This window comes from Spermophilus citellus (assembly GCF_964194105.1).
Source record: "Spermophilus citellus genome assembly, chromosome: 15".
In the NCBI taxonomy this organism is placed as follows: Eukaryota; Metazoa; Chordata; class Mammalia; order Rodentia; family Sciuridae; genus Spermophilus; species Spermophilus citellus.
Genome location: NC_138195.1, coordinates 52,500,536 through 52,523,758, shown reverse-complemented (window position 1 = coordinate 52,523,758; position 23,223 = coordinate 52,500,536). Strand labels below are relative to the sequence as shown.

Below are 23,223 nucleotides of genomic sequence, written 5' to 3'. Positions count from 1 at the left end.
ACCACATGTTGGAGAGGATGTGGAGTTAACAGCTTGTTCATTGCTGGGAGGAATACAAAATGGTACATCCACTTTGGAAGAGACAAAACCAAGCATAATTTTACAAACAATTCAGCCTCATGATGCTCTTGATATTTATCCACATGAGCTGAAGACTTAGCCACACACAAAAACCTGCACATAGATGCTTGTGTTAGCTTTCCACACTGTGACAAAATACCTGAGATAAACTTATAAAAAGGAAAGGTTTGTTTTGGCTCATGATGTCAGAGGATCCAGTCCATGGCTTATTGGCCCATTGCTTTCCCGTCCACGTGAGGCAGGACATGATGGTGGGGAGCACACGATGGAGCCAAGCTGCTCACCCATGGTGACCAGGAAGCAGAAAGTGAGAGAGGAGGGTCCAGGTTCCAAGGCCTCCTTCACAGGAACATCTCTGATGACCTAACTTCCTCAAAGTGGGCCCCATCTCTTAAAGCAGTGCCACAGGCTGGGACAAAGGGGCCTTTGGGGATAATTTCAGACCCAACTTAGCAATGTTTATGGTATTTTACTCAAAACTGGTAGACTCAGAAGGAACCAAGATGTCCCTCAGTAGGTGAATGGATAAGCCCATACTGGTGCCACTAGGCAGTGGAGTGGTGCTCTACATTAAAAAGAAATGAGCTATCGAGCCATAAAACACGTGGACAAAGGCACGCCAAACACATATTATTAAGTGAAAGAAGCCATTCTGGAAAAGCTACGTATCGTATGTTTCAAAATATAAGACATTCTGGAAAAGGCAAGACCAAGGTATAAAATGATGAGAGGCTGGCAGCCGTCAGGGGAGGGAGTGACGCAGAGGCCTTGAGTGACCCTGCATGGCGAATACGCCGTTATACACCAGTCAGGACCCCCCGAGCACACACCACCACAGCAAACCCTAATGTGCCTGAGGGCTGTGGTAATGGCGTGCTCCTGTTAATCCTGTGCCACTGCGGGGTGAGAATGGGAAGGCCGTGCATGCATGGGGGCAGAGAGCACGTGAGAACTGTGCAGTTTCTGCTTACTTCTGCTGTGAAATCTAAAACTGCCCTAAAAAACACATTTTTTTAATTAAAAATAATAAAATGGTGCTGGGAAAACTGGAAATCCATATGCAACAAAATGAAACTGAATCCCTTTCTCTCGCCATGCACAAAAGTTAACTCAAAATGGATCAAAGAGCTTGATATCAAATCAGAGAATCTGCGTCTGACAGAAGAAAAAGTTGGCTCCGATCTACATATTGTGGGGTCGGGCTCCAAATTCCTTAATAGGACACCCATAGCATAAGAGTTAATAACAAGAATCAACAAATGGGACTTACTTAAACTAAAAAGTTTTTTCTCAGCAAGAAAAACAATAAGAGAGGTAAATAGGGAGCCTACATCCTGGGAACAAATTTTTACTCCTCACACTTCAGATAGAGCTCTAATATCCAGAGTATACAAAGAACTCAAAAAATTAGACAATAAGATAACAAATAACCCAATCAACAAATGGGCCAAGGACCTGAACAGACACTTCTCAGAGTACATGAAAAAATGCTCACCATCTCTAGCAGTCAGAGAAATGCAAATCAAAACCACCCTAAGATACCATCTCACTCCAGTAAGATTGGCAGCCATTATGAAGTCAAATAACAAAAAGTGCTGGTGAGGATGTGGGGAAAAGGGTACACTTGTACATTGCTGGTGGGACTGCAAATTGGTGCGGCCAATTTGGAAAGCAGTTTGGAGATTCCTGGGAAAGCTGGGAATGGAACCACCATTTGACCCAGCTATTGCCCTTCTCGGACTATTCCCTGAAGACCTTAAAAGAGCGTACTATAGGGATACTGCCACATCAATGTTCATAGCAGCACAATTCACAATAGCTAGACTGTGGAACCAACCTAGATACCCTTCAATAGATGAATGGATAAAAAAATGTGGCATTTATACACAATGGAGTATTACGCAGCACTAAAAAAATGACAAAATCATGGCATTTGCAGGGAAATGGATGGCATTAGAGCAGATTATGCTAAGTGAAGCTAGCCAATCCCTAAAAAACAAATGCCAAATGTCTTCTTTGATATAAGAAAAGCAACAAAAAACAGAGCAGGGAGGAAGAGCATGAGGAAAAGGTTAACATTAAACAGGGACGAGAGGTGGGAGGGAAAGGGAGGGAAAGGGAGAAAGAAGGGAAATTGCAAGGAAATGGAAGGAGACCCTCATTGTTATACAAAATTACATATAAGAGGATGTGAGGGGAAAGGGGAAAAAAAACTAGGGAGAGAATTGAATTACAGCAGATGGGGTAGAGAGAGAAGATGGGAGGGGAGGGGAGGGGAGGGGGGACAGTAGAGGATAGGAAAGGTAGCAGAATACAACAGTCACTAGTATGGCATTATGTAAAAACGTGGATGTGTAACCGATGTGATTCTGCAATCTGTATTCGGGGTAAAAATGGGAGTTCATAACCCACTTGAATCAAATGTATGAAAAATGATATGCCAAGAGCTTTGTAATGTTTTGAACAACCAATAAAAAAATAATAATAAATAAAAGGAATATATGCATACTGTACGGAAATTCAGAATGACAGAGCACCTCTATCTCCTCTCCCAACCACATACACACACAAATGCACAGTCCAAGACACACACACACGCCAGGAGCAGTGGCGCATACGTGTAATCCCAGCAACTCGGGAGGCCGAGGCAGGAGGATTGCAAGTTTAAGGCCAGCCTCAACAACTGAGCAAGGCTCTAAGACCTTGTTTTAAAATAAAAAATAAAAAGGGTTGGGGGGGCTGGGGCTGGGGCTCAGTGGAGCACTTCCTCAGCATCATATAGAAACATGAATAAAGATATTGTGTCCATCTACAACTAAAAACATACTTAAAAAGGCGGGGGAGCTTGGGGAAGTGGCTCTGTGGTAAAGCTCCACTGGGTCAAAAGACACACACACACACGTATATTTATATAAAAATGAACAAGCATCAATAATTCATGTGTGTTCCTATGTACATTTGATCTGGAAACAGGAAAGATGTGTTTGCACATCTGCAAACTCTCTTCACTCCAGAACAAAGTCAGGCTCTGGTCCATGCGATACTGTCACATACAACCAGACACACATTTCCAGCAACTTGTGGCACTGAACCTGTGGGGTTGAAGTGGCACCCCCTTTCTCCACAGAAAAGCCCTCTTCACCATGGCTGATTTTAGGACTGTCAGCAAGAGTCTCTGAGAAAGAGTCCATTGTAGATAAACTTCCTATTTTCGTGTTGCCCTGTTTACTTGGCCACTGGCCGAGAAGATACCAGCACTCCAGGTGCTGGACACCCCCTTACTAGTTTTTCACAAACATATCCAGTATAGTACTTTGAAGAAATGTACAAACAAGGCTTCTGGCCTTGAGCTGGGCTTCACAGAGATGTCTACATTTTTAAGATAAGTTACAACTGGGCTCCATGGTAACAGCTGGCAGGGGGAGGAAAGAAAGGGGAGAAGAAGCTCCCCCCTTCTCAGGTGTTATCCTTGAAGAGTTAACTTGCCCAGAACAGTGAAAGAAAAAGCTGCTTTTGTGTGAACTTCTGCAGACTGTGAACTTCTGAGCCCCTCCCCTTACATGCTGGGTATAAAACTCTGAAACTCCCTGAACTCGGGTTCAGGGGATGGATTGATTGATTACAGCAAAAGCTGTGCCCTCTGAACCTGGCTGCAGCCAAATAAAACTGTTTCCTGCTCTCTTCGGTGCCTTGCCTCGTTTGTCCCTACAACAGGGTCTGCCAAACTCCAGTTTGGGTCTGAGCTGAGCTGAACTGTAGAACAGGCGGCTGGGGATGGAGAAAAGGTCATGTACAAAAGGCCCAGAACCTGGTCACGGAGAGGAGAGTGGTGTGAGTCCAGAGGGAAACAGTCTGCTTTTATTTCTCTTCAGGCCACATTTCCAACCTGGTGGCCTTCTGGTGGGGTTTGAGGAGATGGAGATCTGGCCTTGAGCCGTCTGAGAAACTCCTGGCGTCCATGTGACACCTGGGAGCAGTGGGTGCTTACTGGCCCCCAGTGGGTGGGCAGGGGAGTGGAGGCGGCAACCCAGAGCCTGGGCAGGTGGGGCTGGAGCCCAAGCAGCAAGACAGAAACCCAAGGCTAGGAGAAATGTCTTCTGGGCCCAGCCCAAGAATCCCAGCAGCAAGGACCTCACCCAGTGACCGAGAGGCAAGTCCCTCTCACTTGTCCTATGGGGGTGGTGAGAGGGGGTCGCCTCTTGTGGCTCTTCCTTCTTCTTGGATCTTAGGACTTCTGAAGAGCTTCTACCCTGAAGCCTCACAAAATGATTTCCACCCTGGAGGCGATCTTGGAGACTATGTGGGTCCCACCTCCCTGGGTCCAGCAGGCGCTCTGGAGGCAGTCCGTGGCACCACGTGGCCTGCTGGAGACAGAACCTGCCTCCTCCCTGCACTGCTGCTCCTTCCTGCCCCATCCCAAGCTGGCCAGCCTGTTCAGTGGTTGCAGCTGCTCCTGCCATGACAGTCTGAAGACCCCTCCTCCACGGGCAAGAGACAGCACGGATGTGTTTAGAAAGGGCTCTGCAAGGCCATTCCTCCTATTGGGGGGTCCAGGAGCCCCAGGGCCTCAGCTCACCCCACCCCACACTGTCAACACTTACACCCATGGCCCTGGCTCCAGGCAGGAGGGGGCCAGACTCCGCTCACACCTGCCACACTCACTCAAGCAAGCTGCAGCTCACCCTGTGAGCAAGAGCGCTCCCAGGAGTAAACCAGAGTAGGGAAAACACTGATGGACAATGACTGGCATCCTTTACAGCTTTGTCTTGTGGAGAATATGCATAGAGCAGAACAGTGCATAGACGCTCACCACTGGGATTCCGTGAAGCACCTTCCCGAGGCCAATCCTGATTCATCTGGACCCTGCCTGCTCCCCTGTATTATTTAGAAGAAAAGCCCAGACACTGTATATTACTTCACCTGTAATTTTTCACCTCTCTAAATGCCATGAACTTGAAGTAGACACACACATGCACGCATCAGCGGAACTCTCCAGTAATAACCAGGTTTCTGTGCCAACAGCGCTCAGGCACCAACTCATCCTAGGAGAAGTAGAGCTTGGAATGCTTGAAGACACCTGTCAATATAAGGAGTCCCCAAAAACAGCCTCCCCAGGACTTTCCCAGTCCCTGGACCAGAGAGCTCTTACCTGGTGGCAATGCTGCCAACCATAGGTTGGCACCGGTAGACACACGGCAGCAGCCTTGTTCACCCCCATCATCCTGCATCTGGCTTAATGTGTACCCCATAAATGCAGCGTGGGTGGAAGGCTGAATGAGGTCTGGGGCCCGGCATGTGCTCTGCTGATTGGTGGCTGAGTGAGCCTGGCCCCGCCACCAATACCCCTCCACCTAGACTCTCCTTTATAACATTTTCCCTCACTTGCTCCTAAGACCGTGTGAGCATCAAATAAGAGGCATGTGGCCCGCACAGGCAGGGCAAGAAACAGCACAATTAATCCAAGGCTCTTGGCAAAAACGATAAACTGACTCGAATTCTGCATCCCAGTGCTCTGTAGGGCAGGACCTGTCTGGCGGGTAACACCGCTGACTGATGGCAGCCACACAGCTACAGGGACCTAGAGCCATCTGATCCTGATCTTCCCTCCAGGCATGGAGTCTATTTTCACTGTAAACCTGCTCACTTCTGATCATCCACCATCTTTCTCAGGTCCAACCCGGCCACCGTCCCCAGCCAAGGATGCCAAGGGCAGAAGCGGACAGCGTGACCTGCAGCTCAGCGCTGCCCCAACTGTGTTCTCACCAACTTAGCATCCTGCAAACTGTGAAGTCAGCCAGATCGCAGCTTCAGAAGACAGATTCACTGTCCAAACACTTCAGGAAATGCTGCCTAACACACAGTTACGCTGCCACTAAGACCTCCCCCTCCAGGAAACCGCTGACTCCCAGGAGCACAGAGTAAAAGCTCTGAGAAGCCCCGTGACAAAGAAGCCTGCCTGTCTCCACCCTCCAACTTCCCAAACATAGCAGGCCATAGTCACAGCCACCCATTGCCTACACTAACCACGAGCCAGGTACGGCAGCAAGAGCTTTATGTGGAATTTAAGGTCACGACAACCCTAGACAGGAGCTCCCACCAGCTTCCTCCTTGCAGAGGAGACAGAGGCCCCCTGGAGCAAGTGGCTGCGGCAGAATTCACACCTAGGCAGGCCAGCACCAAAACCCAGCACTCACCACCATGCCATCTCCCTCTCAAGAGCCCAGTGACCCCAGGACAGTGTCTCACGGATTGAGCTTTGGAAACCTGGGTGTGACGAACAGCATGGGAACAGGAATCAGCACAAGCAAGCTGGTTTCTACGTCCAGCTGTCACAGCGTAACCCTGGACTTCCTCGAAGGCCGTGAAGGTTGGTAGGAAGAATACAGCCTCTGAAACCAGACTGCACAGGTTCAAACCCCAGCTCCGCTCCCTGCTAGCTCTCTGATCTTGGGCAGGTTAACTTTTCTGGGCCTCAGTTTCCCAGATCTGAAGAATGGAAATAGTTAGTAATGTCAAGTTCGCTCTCATTATTTCACCTAACCTTTCCTTGATGGAGGAGGATCTGAGGAAGTCCTGTGGATCTCTCGGGAACAGGATTAATCACCTATAATAGAAAGCCCAGAGAGACCACCACAGGAGGAGAGGGAGATGGTGTGTCTGTGAACCTGAAAGCGGACCCTCACCAGACACCAAATCTGCTGGCACCTTGACCTTCAGACTTCCAGCTCTCCAACCGGAAGCAGCAGATTTCTGTTGTCCAAGCCACCTGGCCCATGGTGTTTTGCTACAGCAGTGCACGCTGGTAAGATGACCTAAGGACACCCCCCCCCCAAAGGGAGATTGCGCCGCCCAGCCAGGGCAGAGAGGTCTGTTTCTGTGTCATCACCTTTTGCACAAGCAGAGCCCAAACAGCTGGAGAAGCTCAATAAACGGGACCACCGAGCAGAAGTGGCAGCTGACAGTGATGTGCACAGGTCCCCACATGTCGGGCCCAGTGGCTACCACAGCTCTCCACGCTGCCAAGCCCACCCTGGCTTCTCCAGGTCGCCTGACCACAGGGACGCTCCACACTCCTAACCCTGCAGCAGCCACTCAGCCTGCACAAAGCACCCCTTCCAGAGGCTCAGAGAGAAGGGACCGAGGGGAACCTCTCCTCTAGACCCTGCCCTCACCTGGGTGGGGACAGGGTAGCGGAGTCTCATTCCAGGCCATGCAGCCTGAGTGTCACCAAAATGGCTCCTGACACCCGACCACAGATGCTTGCCAGTCTTTCAACCACCCCCACTTATTCCTCCCACACCCTCAGCCAGTTCCCCCACCTTCACACAGCCCATGATCCCCCATCAAGAGCCGCAAAAGTCACAGGACTGTCACGAGAGACTTCTCTATTCTGCTAAATGAAATTTCCCCACAGCCCACACAACTTTGTTATCATCTAACACTGCTGCTGGGCCGTGACAGTGACATACAGGGTCTGGAGTCCAAACACAGTGACTCCAATTCTAGCTCAATCCCTCACTGGCTGTGTGATCTTGGGCACACTGCTGGATCTCTCTGAGCCTTTCTCCTCACCTGCAAAATAGGGGAAAACACATCCATCTTACTCTGGCTGTGGGGAGTCAGGTACTAATTAATATCATATATAAAGCTACTCCCCATGATAGCTGATTAGCATTTGGTAGGCACTATATGTTAATAATCTTAACTCATTCCTTAAAAAGCATTAGCTTGGGAACCAAGGTCTAGGTTCTAACTGTGCCCCTAGCTGTATGACCCTCCCTGGGCAACTTAACGTCTCTGAAACTCCATGCTTTCTGCCTAGAAATGACTTAGTCCACTCACCTTGGATTACTATGATGATTAAATGTAGTAATAAGAATGAACTTTGTAAAGTACTGGAATAGCTATCTTCCCTGTGACCAGCTTGCCAAGTGCCATTCTCTCTCAAGTGGCCAAAGAGGGCAGGCTGTGACATTTGGAGAGGAATAAAAGGATCAGAGATGCCAAGTGTCTGCCCTCCAGTTGACCAATCCATGCAGTGAGGGCCGTGCCGAACCAACTGCCAAGGTCACAGGGCCTCGGGACCAAGTTGGTCAGGAAGGGTAGAGGGGAGGACTTCCCAAAGCCCGAGATGAAGCCACCATCGGGTTCCACACTTGGAAAAAACACAGATGGTCCACACCCTGGTCCCCAGAACCCAAGAACGTGTGACCCTACGACTGGCAAAAGGGACCATCCAGATGGAATGAAGGCCACCAGCCATGTGCGGGAAGGTGAACCATGTGCGGGAAGGACTCCCAGGTGAACCGGCCAGTTCCAGGAGTCCTTCAGGTGGGGTGCATCAAACAGGCAGGAGGAGGCTCCTGGGAGGAAGAGGCCCTGGCCAAGGGGGCACCCCTGGGGAGGAAGGGGACCTGGCCAAGGAATGCAGACACCACTGAGGCAGGAAAAGGAGAGGACACGGAGCCCTCGAGCCTCAGGAATGACAACCCTGCCAACATCCTGACCGACCGCAGCATTGTCACCAGACTATGAGAAGAACTGTAAGATGAGAAAGTCACTGGGTTAAATGGTCAGCTGGCGTGGGAAACCCTGGGGGCTCCTCAAGCAGCTGACTGCACCGCTACAGATGCCCTGTAATCCCACTGTCATTCCCAAAGGCAACGGGAGCCTCAAATGGATACCTGCGCACCCACAGTCATAGCAGCATTATTCACAGTAACCAAGGTGGTGGCAACGTCAATGTCCCTGGATGGAACAAAATGTGCCAGAGACCCACACTGTGGAATACTACTCAGCCCTCGAAAGGGAGGAAGTTCTGACACCTGCTAGCACCTAGATGAACCTTAAGCACATCATGCCAAGTGAAATAAGCAGTCACAGATGCGAATTATCGCAGGGTTCCCTTTATACGAGGCATCTAGAGTGGTGGAAGTCATAGACAGGAAGGCGCATCTTGAGGCCAGAGGCCAGAGAGAGGAGTGAGCACAGTCAGTTGGGGAAGAAGAAAAAATCCTGGAGGCAGATGACTGTGACAGTCGTATGACCCTGTGAATGTATTTAATGCCACTGAACCTCACACCTAAAAATGGTTAAGAGTGTCAATTTGAGGTTGTGTATAATTTTTCACAAAAAGTCACGTGGCTGTAAGCCACAAGTTTGTTATAATCGGTTACCATAGGAAAAGAAAACTCTTTTATTCAGTGACCATTCCTCCTCTCCGTCCCCCAGAGCCTTCCATGGGGTTCTTGAAGCAGCCTCTGCCCTGTGTGAGAGACGGCCATAAACCAGCCTGCCTCGCTCAGCAGCCTTCTGTGATGAGGAAGCATCAAACCACCAGACTACAAAACAGCACTCCCCAATGAAGAGGGACCAGGTGCTCGCTCTCCCATGCATCTGGGGAAAGGCTCAACAAAGGTTTGCTCACTTGTATTATAGGTCAAACCGGTCGCCATGGTTGCCATGGTCACCCTGGTCACCATGAGTCACCATGGTGAGACTCGGGCCCAAGGATAGTTTCCGTGTGGCTAAGCAAGACACACCCGGGCAGCAATGCAAATACTCTGGAGGAGGGCAAGGGTGAGCGCTCCGCCAGGCACAGGCCGGGCAGTCATGCCTGATGGGCCAAGCATGCCCAGGAGAGGTGGGCAAGCCCAGACCCACCCACCCACCTCCTCCTGATTCAGTGGGGAAACTGACAGCCAGGGAGGGGGACTGGCAGGCCAAGGTGATACAGCAAGATCCTAGGGTGGCTGCCCCAGAGCCTCCCACCTCCTATGTCAAGAGCTCGACATCCCAAAGACAGGGCACGGCACAGCAAAGGGTGTCCAGGGGACGGAAGCCCCCTGCTCCAGGATGCGTCTTTTGGATCCTTCTGCAGAGGGGCTCTGCAGCCAGGGAGCTCTGGCCTGGCCCGCTGCCTGAGGCAATGTTGGGACAGAAGTTCAGGGCTGAGCAGAGATGAGTTCTGCAGTACCAGGAATGACAGCCTTCAGGAGAAACCAGAGGAGACGGAGGTGTCGTAAAATCCCCGCCTCCTCCTGCCACTCCAACTATGGACCCTGAGCCTCTCACCAGCCTCCCCCCTCCCTCTCCGTATTAACATACCAAGGATGCCAGATCATCCCGGGAGGGTCTCCAGCAAGAAAGGGCGAGGTGAACACACAGGAAAAGGACCAGGGAACAGAAACATTTGTGGGCAGGAGAGGAAAACTACAATCAATATCCTCAGAGGCCTGAGGAAACAAAAAGATGTTCAAAAGTGGAACAATTAGCCAGCAGTAAAGTGCCTTCAGAAACTGAAGACAGAGGACTGAAATAAAATAGGCAACCGAAAGATTAAAGACCAAGTCAGGGAAAATTCAGAAAAAAAAAACAGAAATACAAACAAAAAATCATACAGATCAAAAAAAGAATTAGAAAATGGCCAGGTGTGGTGGCACATGCCTGTAATCCCAGCTACTCAGGTGACTGAGGCAGGAGGATTGCAAAGATAGAGGCCAACCTGGGCAACTGAGTGAGACCCTGCCTGAAAATAAACCTTTAAAAAGGGCCGTGATGCAGCTTAGTGGCACAGGGCTTGCTAGCACACATGAGCCCTGCATTCAATCACCCAGCACTGGGAAAAAAAAAATGATCAAAAATGAAAGGATGGAGTAAAAACAGAGGCAGGAAAATTTTCAGTTAAAATACAAGTATGTTGATAAACACTGAAATAAACTTCCATATTGATTATTATAGTTATTGCTACATTATAAAACATTTTATAATTAAATATTGTGAAACCTAGTGGCAGTCCAATGGCTGGAGAAAGACCATCAGCAAAGCTTATCACTGTGAAATTTGAGAGAGGCAAAGAAGAGACACTGAAATTTCTCAGGAAAAAAAAAAAGGAACAAAAGTCTTTTGGGGGGAAGCAGAATGACACTGAACCTCTTAACAGCCACATTGGAAAGTAGAAGACAACAGAACTATGCCTTCACCATTCTGAATGAAGGGTTAATTCCATACCTGGCTAAATTATCTGCTGATGGAGAAAATGGAACAGACTTTTCCACAAGACTCAAAAACAAACCAAAATCCCCGACCTTTCATGCACTCTTTAGGAACTTCTAAAGCACTCCAGCAAAAGGAAAAGTTTTTTAAAAAGAAATGAAATAAGGACCCCAGAAACATGGGGAATCTAGCATAGAAAACCAACAGAAATTGTAAAAGGAAGTTCTCAAATGACAGCTGATCAGCAGACCTGGGGACAACTTGTCTAGTATGGAGCAACAGGTACGCAGAACACTAAGTTAAAAAAAAAAAAAAAAGAGGAAAACTATTCACTTCAGGAATAAGGAAAAACGAGGGTTTGAACTCCTGAATGTCTAACCACAGTGGATTAGTTGGCACAACACTGACCAATATAATTTATGGTCAATAATATGTATTGATTCTTATGAATCCAAACAGGAAGTCAATACACAATGTCTAAGAAATTAAGAAACAGTAATAGGAACCTATTATTTAAAGATAAAGAGCTTCTTAAAGACAGGAAAACTGTGGAGAGTTAGAAAAAGGGAAGGACAACTGGTTTTATTATAGCCTTTCAGATCATTATATTTCATTTTTCTCATTTTTTTAATATTTATTTTTTAGTTGAACACAATACCTTTACTTCACTTATTTATTTTTATGTGGTGCCGAGGATCAAACCCACGGTCTCATGCGTGCAAGGCGAGCGCTCTACCACTGATCCACATCCCCAGCCCATCATTTTTCTCATTTTTTAATTACAAAATATTTTATAGTATTTTGTGATTTTATAATATTCATGATATTTTAAATACAACATGTGTATGAGTTAAAAAGCACAATAATAAAATCAGCACCCTTTATCATCTAGCCAATAAACAAATTACACCAGGGACATGGCGCACACCTGTAATCCCAGCGGCTCAGGAGGCTGAGACAGGAAGATAGTGAGTTCAAAGCCAGCCTCAGCAATGGCAAGGCACCAAGCAACTCAGTGAGACTCTGTCTCTAAATAAAATACAAAATAGGGCTGGGGATGTGGCTCAGTGGTTGAGTGCCCCTAAATTAAATCCCTGATACCAAAAACAAACAAACAAAAAATAGATTATTGTTATTATTGGTCATAGTAAAATCAACTACTTTGTGGAAAAAAAAATTAACTTTGTGTTTTTTTCTAAAAGTTGAAATACCTTTTGCTTCCAGTGTTGCTTTCTTCCAACAAGTCTCTGGGTGTTTTTGTTTTTAATCATCATCCATCGAGGTAGCTCCAAGGTTTGTGGGTCATGAGATTTTGTATTCATTTAATTCATTCATTAAGAAAAGAAAATGAATGCAAAACACTTTGCTTTCTGCAAACTTTATAAAGCCAGATGACTTATGGTCTCACTGACAGGGCCCTTCCCATAGCCTGGTTGGGGCCTGAGCATTCACAGTGCTGTGCCTAGTCACAGAGGCCCTGGGGGTGGTCTAGACTCCCCAGGACAGAGGAGATCACAGTAGGGCCCCAGCCTGCAGCAGGTTTTCCCTCCGTTGGGAGGTAAGGCCTGTGCACTTCCGGAAAACACACAACAATACTCCAGAGCAGTTCCCAGGAGGTGCAGAACTAAGAAGTGAGAAAGGTGGTCTTGGAAGCTGAGCCAGGGGCGCTGGGGAAACTGGCTTCGCTCTAAGCCTCTCCCAGGTTTCTCCGCCTCACCTTTCTTGGTACCTGGGGTCCCACGAAGGTTTTGTGGTCACAACAGGAAGATTCTGTAACTCACACACAGTAATTTCCTTGGAGGGGGCTGGAGGACAGGGGTTACGAAAGACTGTGACTAAGATCTTTTTAAAAAGGGAACAGCAGGGACAGGGGCACTCCAGGTAAGAGGTGGCGAGCCACCTCACCTTCACAGGAAAGTATCACAGAAGTCTCGAAACAGCTGAGGGCAGAGGGGTGGAGGGTGAGAATGGAGTCTGCAGGCAGCAGGGAGGCCCTGAACTGCAGCCGCCCAGTCCTCAGGCCTGCTGGACCCGAGGGCCACAGGGCCGATGCCTTCTCGCCCTGCCTAGAAGCCTGGGAACCTCTCCTTCAAATGCCCCTGATCCACAGCCCCTCTTCCAACTGTGGAAGGCCCCCAGCCAGTCATGCATGCTGGAAGCCGAAAGGAAACCCCTGGAGAACCCACAGGTCACAATGGAAAGAAAGATTCTCTCTTAGGGCCCGGGCATGGGCTGATGCCCTTCAGTTGGCATCCTGGGCTATGGCAAAGCAACCTGTACCAAGAGTTATACTGGGGCACTGAGGGATGGCAAGACAGGAGGCCCCCCCAAGGAATGTGTGTGACAGAAAGAAGAGCAGGAAATACATGCCCTTCACTCAGCCAAGCCCAGCAACTTCCATCTTTAAAGTTCTGTCTGGAAGACCCTGTGGCTTATCCCTCCTCTGGTCTCCTGGCCTTGCCTGAGGCTAGACAGAGTCCCACCTCCTTTAGTAAACCCACCTTGGTCTCCCCACCCACAATGAAGACCCTTCCAGGAATCCCCCCAACACTTGGCCTAAAATGTCCTCCATTGTTCCAATCATGCTCCCCCTTTTCTCATTTCCAGGATGGGCATGACACATCCCGCATCACCTCGTCAACCTACACAGCGATTCTGCTGGAGATGCATCATCACCTCATTTTATAAGCAAGAGACCTAGGGCTCAGCAAGGGACCTAGCTAGCACTCAAAGGTCACACCCCAGTGAGGTCAGAACCAGGACTCCTTTTTCTAAGCCTTCCAGTGAGACAGGCAGTGCTGCAGGCCGCAGGACAGGCCTCTCCTCTCTGTTCCCCACCACCAGGCACGGGGCTGGCACCACAAGGTCCTCTATACACAGAATCCCACCAGGAACACCTGTACCCTGACCAGTGTACCCTGACTCATCTCTTCCACGCCCAGATGGCTGCCTGTGTCTGGTGTGTAGGTTTCAGGAATTCTGGGGGCAGGGAAGACACATTAGGACATTTCCCTCTCCCTCCTACCCCCAAGCAGGATGTGAGGTGAGAGGGCGTATGAGTGGCCCTGACTGTAGGGCAGGGGCTACAGAGCCCCAGGCCTTGCCCTGGTGGGTCACAGGTAATATTAAGTCACCAAGGCCAGCCAGAGAGCCCCAGGACAGCATCTCACCAACAAGGACCCTATTTTCCCAGGCACTACAAAAAAAGCCTACAGAAGGTGCTGTGGAGCATTCAGCTCCCACCTACACATCAGGAATTAAAAACAGTAGTGTCTCTGTCAATCATTAGCCAGGCTGTGCTTCAGACTCTGCCCTCCCAAGGCTGGCACCTGGGGCAGCCCAGCCTGGAGAAATTCAAGGCAAAGCAGGCCAGGAATGGCCTCGGGTAGTCTCCACGGTGACCAACAGCCCCAACCTGAGCCAGCAGGTTCTGAAAGACACTTTTTAGAAATAAAAACTCAATGCCCTGTGCTCTGGCATTTGGAGTACAGAGGAATCCTTAGGGACAGAGCTGCCCTGCACACACTGCCTGCCAGCTTGCCACTGCCACCAAACATGGGTCCCACTTCCTAACCTGAGGAATACAGGCTCGGCCAATGGAAAGGCTGATAAACACAGGAACAGCTTCAAATGAAGGAGAGTAGTGGGTGGTGTTCTGGAAACTTCTGGCTGCCTCCCCTCAACCTTCTGCCCCTGCTTGCTTTAGTAACAGAATACTTGCTGTAGCCTGGCACACAGAAGCCCCGAGTAAGGACCACGTCCCCAGCCTCCCTACCAGCTCAGCAGGGCCCTATCTGTGGCTGTCTTGGGCCACAAGGGGGGCACCTAGACAGTGCTGTCCTAAGCGTGACCCCCATACTGGCAGCATCGGCACATCCCAGGCCTACTAGAAGCTAATTCTCAGGCCCCATCAGAGATTCCCAGATCAGAACCCTTAGGACAGGGACTTGGGAAACTGGGGTTTTTGTTTGTTTCTTGGGTTATTTTTGTTTGTTTGTTTTGTAGAACTGGGGATGGAACCAGGGCTTTGAGCATGTGATGCTCGTCAAGCAAGCCACCTCTGAGCTACACTCAGCACTTTTTATTTTGAGCCTGGGTCTCACTAAAAGGAAACGTGTTGCTCAAGTCCGAGAAGCACAGACTGGAGGATGCCAGGAGCAACATGACACAAGGGGCCTGGTGCCTGGAAACCTCAGGAAACAGACTCTTGGAGCCTGGCTCTGGTTTCTAAAGGCAGGGGAGGGGCTCCCTCACTTCACAGCCAAACCCAAATCCTAATCCAGCTGGGCTGGGGAGGAGGGACGAAAAGAAACTCAGCCACCAAGCAAAGATTAGAGGAGAGAACAGCCTCCCAGGGTACTAAGTAAGGAAGACACAAGGAATAAAGTCAAGCATAACCCCCATGTGAGCAGTCCAAGTCCTCCGTCAAAGATGGAAAGCACCAAGTCAGGTTTGCTCCTGCCTCGTGCTGATTATAAGAGAAACAAATTTTTAAGTGAGAAGGACTCGAAATCGAAGGCTGAGCAAAGGAAGATTGGAAAGAAAAAACTGAGGTGGAAGTATTAATATTAAAAGTAAGTTGAGGCCAGGTGCAGTGATGCTCACCTGTAATCCCAGCAGCTCAGGAGGCTGAGGCAGGAAGATCGCAAATTCAAAGCCAGCCTCCGAAACTCAGGGAGTTGCTAAGCAACTCAGTGAGACCCTGCCTCTAAATAAAACACCAAAAAATGCTGGGATGTGGCTTAGTGGTTGAGAATCCTGGGTTCAATCCTTGATACCAAAAAACTAAAAAATAAATAAGTTGAGGACTTTTTGATAACCCTGACTCAGCAGGCCAAGGACTTCTTTTCAGTCATTTGCCTTTATTTGGAAACAGAGGACTTGGAAAACCACTAAGCTCTGAAGGTCCAACAAGGCTGAGACGACTCCAGTCGGTTGAGACTGTTTATGAAACCTGAAGCACACTAAGGTCTGAATGTCTATATGGGACGCCTGTCCCTCATAAATTCTTGCATATTCACTGCTTCAAAACAGCTGGGCACAGGGGTGTACACCTGTAATCCCAGAGGCTCAGGAGGCTGAGGCAGGAGGATCACCAAAAGCAAGGCGCTAAGCAACTCAGTGAAACCCTGTCTCTAAATAAAAATACAAAATAGGGCTGAGATTTGGCTCAGTGGCCAAGTGCCCCTGTGTGCAATCTCCAGTACTCCCCTGGCCCAAGTAAAAGAACAAAGACAACCCATCTTGGTGGCTCAAAGGAGGACAGAAATATCAAGTGCAAGTGAGAGCTGCCCAAATCCTTGAACCTAAGGAAGGGGCCTGAGCAGCAAAGGGAGAGAAGAGGTTCTGCCATGGTTTGAAGATGGTTCGTCCCTAACAGGTTCACATGTGGTGCTAAAGTTAACAGTATTGAGAGGTGATGGGACCTTTTAAGAAGTGGGGCCTAGAGGGAAGTGACTAGATCAGGTGACTGGATGAGTTACTGCGAGAATTGGTTGTTATAAAACAGATCAGCCTCTTTTATCCACTCTCTCCCCCATGCATGCCTCCTCTTTGCCATGCTTGCTTTTTCTCTGCCATATTGTGACACAGCCTGAGGCCCTCAGCAGAAGCCAAGCAGATGCCATGCCATGCTCTTGGAACTATAAAATTGTGAGCTAAATAAACTTCTTTATAAAATTCTAGCCTCAGGTATTTTGTTATAGTAACAGAATAGACTAGGCCACATCAATAGAGGTTGCAGGCAATTCTCATCTTAATTCCTCCTAAAAGCCTGGCAGATCACTGGGACAGCCATGAAGGGGAGCCCATGACTATAAGCAAGACCTTATCACCAACTACTCCACATGAAGAGCAGACAGGGTTTGAATGCCTTCCCACTGATATCTGCCTCTCAATTTCTGGCCCTTAATGTCTTATAAAGTGTACTTACTTATTAATTTTAGGACTGTAAAGAAAAGGGATTCTCCCAGATCCTTGCCTGAACATTCTCCCCAAACAGATGATGAAATTTAAGGTCAAAAGACCAAATCATTAAATAAGCAAAAAAATGAAACAAGGTATGATCCACAAGGTAAACATGATAAACCTGTAAGCACCAAACACGAAAGCCAAGTTCACAGAGCTGGGATTCCCACCAACACAAATATAACTTGGCTTAGAAAAAAATTATAGTGAGAATTTTTTATACATTGCTCAGAATTTGACAGATGGACAAGCACAGCCATAAAGAGCAAGCTCAAGTTAAAAGACATTTCTAAAGTCTATGTCCCTCAGAGAATACAGATCTTCTTCTTTCAAGTTCACCACCCACTTTGATATGGATGGTATAGTTCGCCACAAAGGAAATTTAATAAAGTCCCATAAGAAGAGAATATTTGCAGATAACATTCACTAACCCAAGAAAACTAGCACTCAACAATAAGACAGCATGATACTCTCCATAACACGATCCACTTGGAAATTCAGGATCCTACCTGCTAAATAATTCTCAGACCAAAAGTGATTTAGAAAGGGACCAGAAAATATTGGAAAAATGAGCACTTTCTTCTAAAGCCCACCAGCTACAACTATACTCAAGGAAGATGTTGAACATTATATGCTTTTTAGATTAAAAGACCAAAAATAAATGAAATCATTTATAGTGAAAGTAGAACCACAAAACAGTACAAGTAAGAAGAAATGGACAAAGGCCGGAGTTAATAGTCAATGAATGGGGGGAGAAAAGCAGAAAGAATAAAAAATTAATGTAATGATACATTTAAATTCCAGCACATCCTGTTAGAATCCCATTCATAACATATAATAAGAACACACCACAAGGCTTGCAGTCTGGCCTCAATTTGGGGAATAGCGTTAAAAACATCAACTCTTCCTAAGTAAACACAGTGGGAACATTCCAAGCAGGGAGGATCCTTCTGGGTTGTTTACTCCAATACTGATTCAAGTCAATAAAAACAGTATATGAGGGGCTGGAGATATGGCTCAAGTGGTAGCGCGCTCACCTGGCATTCGCAGGGCGCTGGGTTTGACCCTCAGCACCACATAAAAATAAAAATAAAGATGTTGTGTCTGCTGAGAACTAAAAAATAAATATTGAAAAATTCTCTCTCTCTCTAAAAAAAAAAAAAAAAAAATAGTAAATGCTCTCAGTACCCTCAGTGAGGGCAAGGTTGAATAAATTATGGTAATTCCGTACTATAGAACATTCCACAGCTGCTGACCTGGCATCCCAGGAACCAAGAGCTACTGTCAGCAATAAACAAGTCACACACATAAGATAGAGAATAAGTTGCACAGCACAAATTCAATTTGTGAACGGAGCAAAACTTTGTGGGTGCCCATGACGCAGGGGCAGGAAGAGAGAAGGGAGCAATCCAGGCTGCTGACAGCCACATGCCAACTCCTCGGTGAGTTGAGGAGGCAGAATCAACTCTCTGTGCTAGCCCACCTTTCACAGTCTACCTACACCCACACCCCAGGATGCTCACCTCCTCTTTCCCTCACCCATTTGTTCCAATCTGGCCTCTATTCCCATAGTCCCACCAAACAGCAGCTGCTAAGACTACCGCCACTGACAAGGGCAGCAATGCCACCACTGTCCACTTGCTCCTACTGAAGCAGGCTCACCTGGATCCTGTGTTACAGGTCTACCTGGCTCTCAGGTCCCCTCTCAGGCTGCTCTCTTGCCATCTCCAGTACAGGCTCATCTTCCTTTAGTTGGCTGTTAGAGTTCAATATCACTGTGTCCTTGACTTCAAATATAAATATAACCTAGACAAAAACATCTGTCTGGCCCAGACACCTCCTGAGCCCCAGACCCACCAGCCTACTTGGTGTCTCAGAGGCACCCTGAACACAGCACAGCCCAAACTGATTCAAACCTCCCCTGCTGCAAGCTGGGTTCTCACCCAGCACCCAGCTTTGGGGACATCTAGAAGGATGAGCACACAGGTGGGAAGTAGGGGCCTCTCCTTCTGTGGACACAGCACAAGCCCAGGCAAGTAGGGATTCACTAATGACGAGTTCAACAGAAACGTGCCTATCACCTACTCTGTAAAAATAGCCATGACCTTTGTGGTGGACACAACAAGCTCACGTGTGCTATCACCAGCTGGCCCCAAGCTCCCCCCACCCCAGAGTACCACGCCCCTGGCCTCCCTGTGAGCAGCCTCCAGCTTCTCTGGCCTCACCCAGACTGCTCTCTCCCCACTGTCCTCCAAGCCAGCTGCCCCCTGCCCCAGGGGTGAGGGGGAGGGGACTCTGATTTCCTCCTTAATCACCTGTTTCTTTTCTGCTTAGCAGTGGAATCCTCAGGAGCATAAGCCCCCAGAAAACTAGCACCAAGTGATAAGTGTCAGGCTTCATCAGCACACACTGATGCCCTAGCTTCGGAATTCTGGCTGTAACACACCCACTATATCAACAAGATCACTGCCACTCCCTGACTGATCTCAAACCCCTTCTTCAAACCTCTTGTTATCTGATTCTCCACTTGAGGCAGCAGTTTGTCATCGGGAACACTGGGGCCATGTGGCTAAATGGTTTGTCCCAGGTTACCCAGCCCAGAAGAGAACTCTGTCCCCTAATTCCTTGGTTCCATTACTTTCTCACATCAGCAGGGGCAGGGCCAGCTGGGGCTCTGGTCACTACCCAGGCTGTAGGATCATCCCTATAACAAACAACATGTATTACAGGGATTAGGGCCAGTAAGTCTACTGTGGAATGGTGTCAGTGATTATGAGACAGTTCCATAAGGAATTCAACAACTCCTTTTACAAACACAAACTCCCACCTATTGCTTCATTTACCCCAAGAACTTTCCTATCTAGATATGGCTCAAATTCCTGATGCTCTAGGAACAATGGAATCAGGGGGTGTTGTAAAGAAAGGCCCAGAGAGACCAGAGTCGGCTCCCCTGACTGCAAAGCACACTCACGCCAAACTCCCCCAGGACTCCCTGTGCGACCAACTGCCAGGAACTGCACCAGGTTTCAGAGGGAAGAAGGCATCGAGGAAGAGAGGAAGCCAAGCTCCTGGGTCCCTGAAGACTCAGAACTCAGCGTGGATTTCTGCCAGCACTGGTTCCTCTTCTCTGTTCTGCACAAAGTTCCTACTATCATCCCAACCTCCAGATTATTTTCCTGAGTCATATGACCAAAGCATCACTGCTCAATCATGTCCTTTTGGATAGAGTAACCAGGATGGACCCTTTCTGTTAACCTTGTCCTGGCTAAATAAAGGGGTCAAATGGTCAAAGCTGGCCTCTCAGCTTCTCTCCCACCTTTCAGTCTGGATTTCCTGCCAGCTCACCCTCCCTGCTTTTCTCTACCTATTCTGTATATCCAGTACTTTAACCACAGAGAAACTACTTCCTTCCTGCTTCTCATTCAACTAATATTTCCTGAGCACCTAATAAGGCAAGGCCTATCCTGGGTGCTACCAGAGACCAAAAGATGAATCAGAAACACAGTCCCCACCCTCCAAAGACAGAACAGGGCAAGGGTAAGACACATGGTCATACAAATATTATCTACCACCAGGGCCAATGGCACATGCCTGTAATCCCAGCAACTCGGGGGGGGGGGGGGGGGGGGGGGCTGAGTCAGGAGGTTGCAAGTTCAAGGCCAGTCTCAGCAACTTAGTGAAGCCCTGTTTCAAAATTTTAAAAAAGTGGGGGGGGGGGGTGGTAGGAATGTGACTCAGTGTTAAATGCCTCTGGGTTCAATATTCAGGACCAAAGAAATACTATGTACCAGATCAAATGAGAAGAGAACTCAGCGTGGATTCACTCAGTGTCAGAGGAGTAGAGGAGGAAAAGTGCAAGCCAGTCCTCTCCTGTCTGCTGGGGAGCAGGCATCTAATGACTAGTGAATAATGGGCAAAATCAGGGAAGGAGGGCATTCAAGAGAGCAGAGATGCATGAGCCAAGACAGAAGACAGGGAGGCACATCAGAAAGGCAGTTCAACTTAGCTGAACCGTCCACTGCATGATGGCAGTAATAGCTATTATTATATTATTCAACAGCACCTAGATCTGATTACTTCGGCTAGGCCCTACTTTGCACACTTTATGCCTGAGTGACACCTACCTGGAACACACAGGTACAGTGCACCAGTTTCCACCTGTTCTGACGGGTCAGGACATGAGCACTCCACAGTTGTTAAAAATATTAATTCACTGAATCCCCACAATAAGCCTGTCAGGAAGGAATCAGAATGATCCCCATTTTACAGATGAGAAAACCAAAGCACAGAGTCTAGAGAGATTTGGGAGGGGAGCAGGAGCCCAAGGTGGGCTAGTCATCAGATGCCTGCTCCTTTAACACAAGGCAAGGGCAATACCTCTTCTGGCCTCTCTCGTCAAGGAACACCTTGCAGCACAGACAGTGCCCTGAGGGAAGAGGACCTGTTAATCCTGGAATCCCCAACAACTGAGTGCAGCAAGGAAGGAATGAAGGAACACAATGAGTGCCTGGTGAGCAAGATAATCCGCCCTGCCCTGAAAGCCCTGCCCTGAAAGCCTGTAGTGTCTATTATGTGGGCAGGGCTGCAGGGACCGCACATGAAGGCCACTGGAAGGAGCAGAGGGGCAGGCTACCAGGATAGTCAGGGTCTGCCCACAGATGCTCATCTCCCCAGAGAGGTCACAGATTTGGAGGGCGGGGACACAAATGTCCTGAGGAGAACGTTCTCAGCTTCAGTTAGCTCTGGCTACCCTAGCTTTGCCCTTCAGTCTCTAAATGAGGAACTTCACTCTCTCCTTTAAACTAACAGAACCGCTTTTACCATTTTTAGCCTTCAGAGGGCTGGCTTGAGCCCCAGGGGACAGTCAAGTCCAATAATCCCTCCCGAAGTTGGCATAAGGACTGCGGGTTGTGGGGACAGCACCTAGGCTGGATCCCGCATTCTCTCAATTACTTGGGAGAGTGCCTTATAAATAAACTGCAACGGTGGCAGCTCCCAGGAATTGCGTCCTCCCAGTTCCGGAGGAAAGTTCCTGAAGGCAGCCTTCTCTACTGGCTCTCCACCGCACAAGCCCTGTCCGGATGGGCACCCACACTCTGGAGAACTCAGTTGGAATCCCAGGAGCCGGGCCACCAGCCATCCCTCATACCATCCAGTTGTCTTCTGGTCGCAGGTTCACGACCCTAAGCCCTACCAAGCCGAGGCACAGCTACTGAACCGACTACGCTGCATAATCACGTGCGCCGATTTGGTTGGCGGGGGTGGGGGGTGGCCTGTGTACCCCAAACTCATTAGAAAGGCAACACCCTCCCCATACCGCGGCCGGGGGACCCGGACCCACTCCTGCCCCAGGCGGTGCAACCAGGAAGAGTGAGACCGACCCGGGACGCACGCGGGGCAGTTCTGGGCCTCCACCAGGGGACGCAGCGCACTGCCGCCCCCCACCCCCCCGCGCCCCAGACACGCGGCCAGCCCCGGACTCTCACCTGGCAGGGGGACACGGGCTACAGCGGCTCTCTCTGCGAGCACCTGGGCTCTCCCTGGAGCTCCGTCCCACTCTCGCTCTCCGGCACTCTCGGGGATCTGCGGGCGCCGAGCCGTCTGGGCGGGGCAGGAGGAGGAGCCCACTAGGCGGAAAACTCCGCGGGCGCGGCAGTCCCCACGCGCCCGGGGGAGGAGACTCTCAGACAGTGGCCCCGCCCCCAGGTGAGGCCCAGGACTCGCAGCGGACGGAGAAAATGGCCTCTGCTAGCTGGAGGCGGAAGCCTGGGCCCTCTCGAGGCCAGGACAGGTCCTGGAGCCCGGCAGCTGCGCTCCTGACCCGATCCAGCCCCGCCCCGCACTGGTGTCCAAGAAGGAAAGCATTTCCCAATGCCCTCTTCAGCCTAGTGTAGGTCATTAATGCCTCTAAGAGGAAGAAAACTTTCTACATCAAAAAGGTCACACTCAAGGGCTGGCGTTGTGGCTCAAGGGTAAAGTGCTCTCCTAGCATGCATGAGGCACTGGGTTCGATCTTCAGCACCACATAAAAATTAACTAAAGATATTGTGTCCTCCTAAAACTAAAATAAGTAAATATTTGAAAAATATCCATACTGGTTATTCATACTGGTTACAACCAGTATGGAACGGCGAAGAGGTAGGTTCATAGTGAATAAAACTGACAACCTCAGCCAAGGAT

At 49.0% G+C, this 23,223-nt stretch overlaps 1 protein-coding gene across 3 annotated transcripts in view; it reads right to left on the bottom strand.

Annotated features, from left to right (window-relative positions):
* The window catches only part of ANXA11 (annexin A11), a 45,577-nt gene extending 22,825 nt beyond the window's left edge, over positions 1–22,752 (bottom strand). The window contains exon 1 of one of the 3 annotated variants that reach the window (XM_081268850.1): positions 22,530–22,752. The gene's annotated coding sequence lies outside the window, so the exon portion shown is untranslated. Of the gene's footprint in view, positions 1–18,705; positions 19,058–22,529 lie in introns of those variants that run through there. The other 2 variants (XM_081268853.1, XM_081268851.1) reach the window with 2 other exon arrangements.
* Between the last annotated feature and the right edge of the window lie 471 nt (positions 22,753–23,223).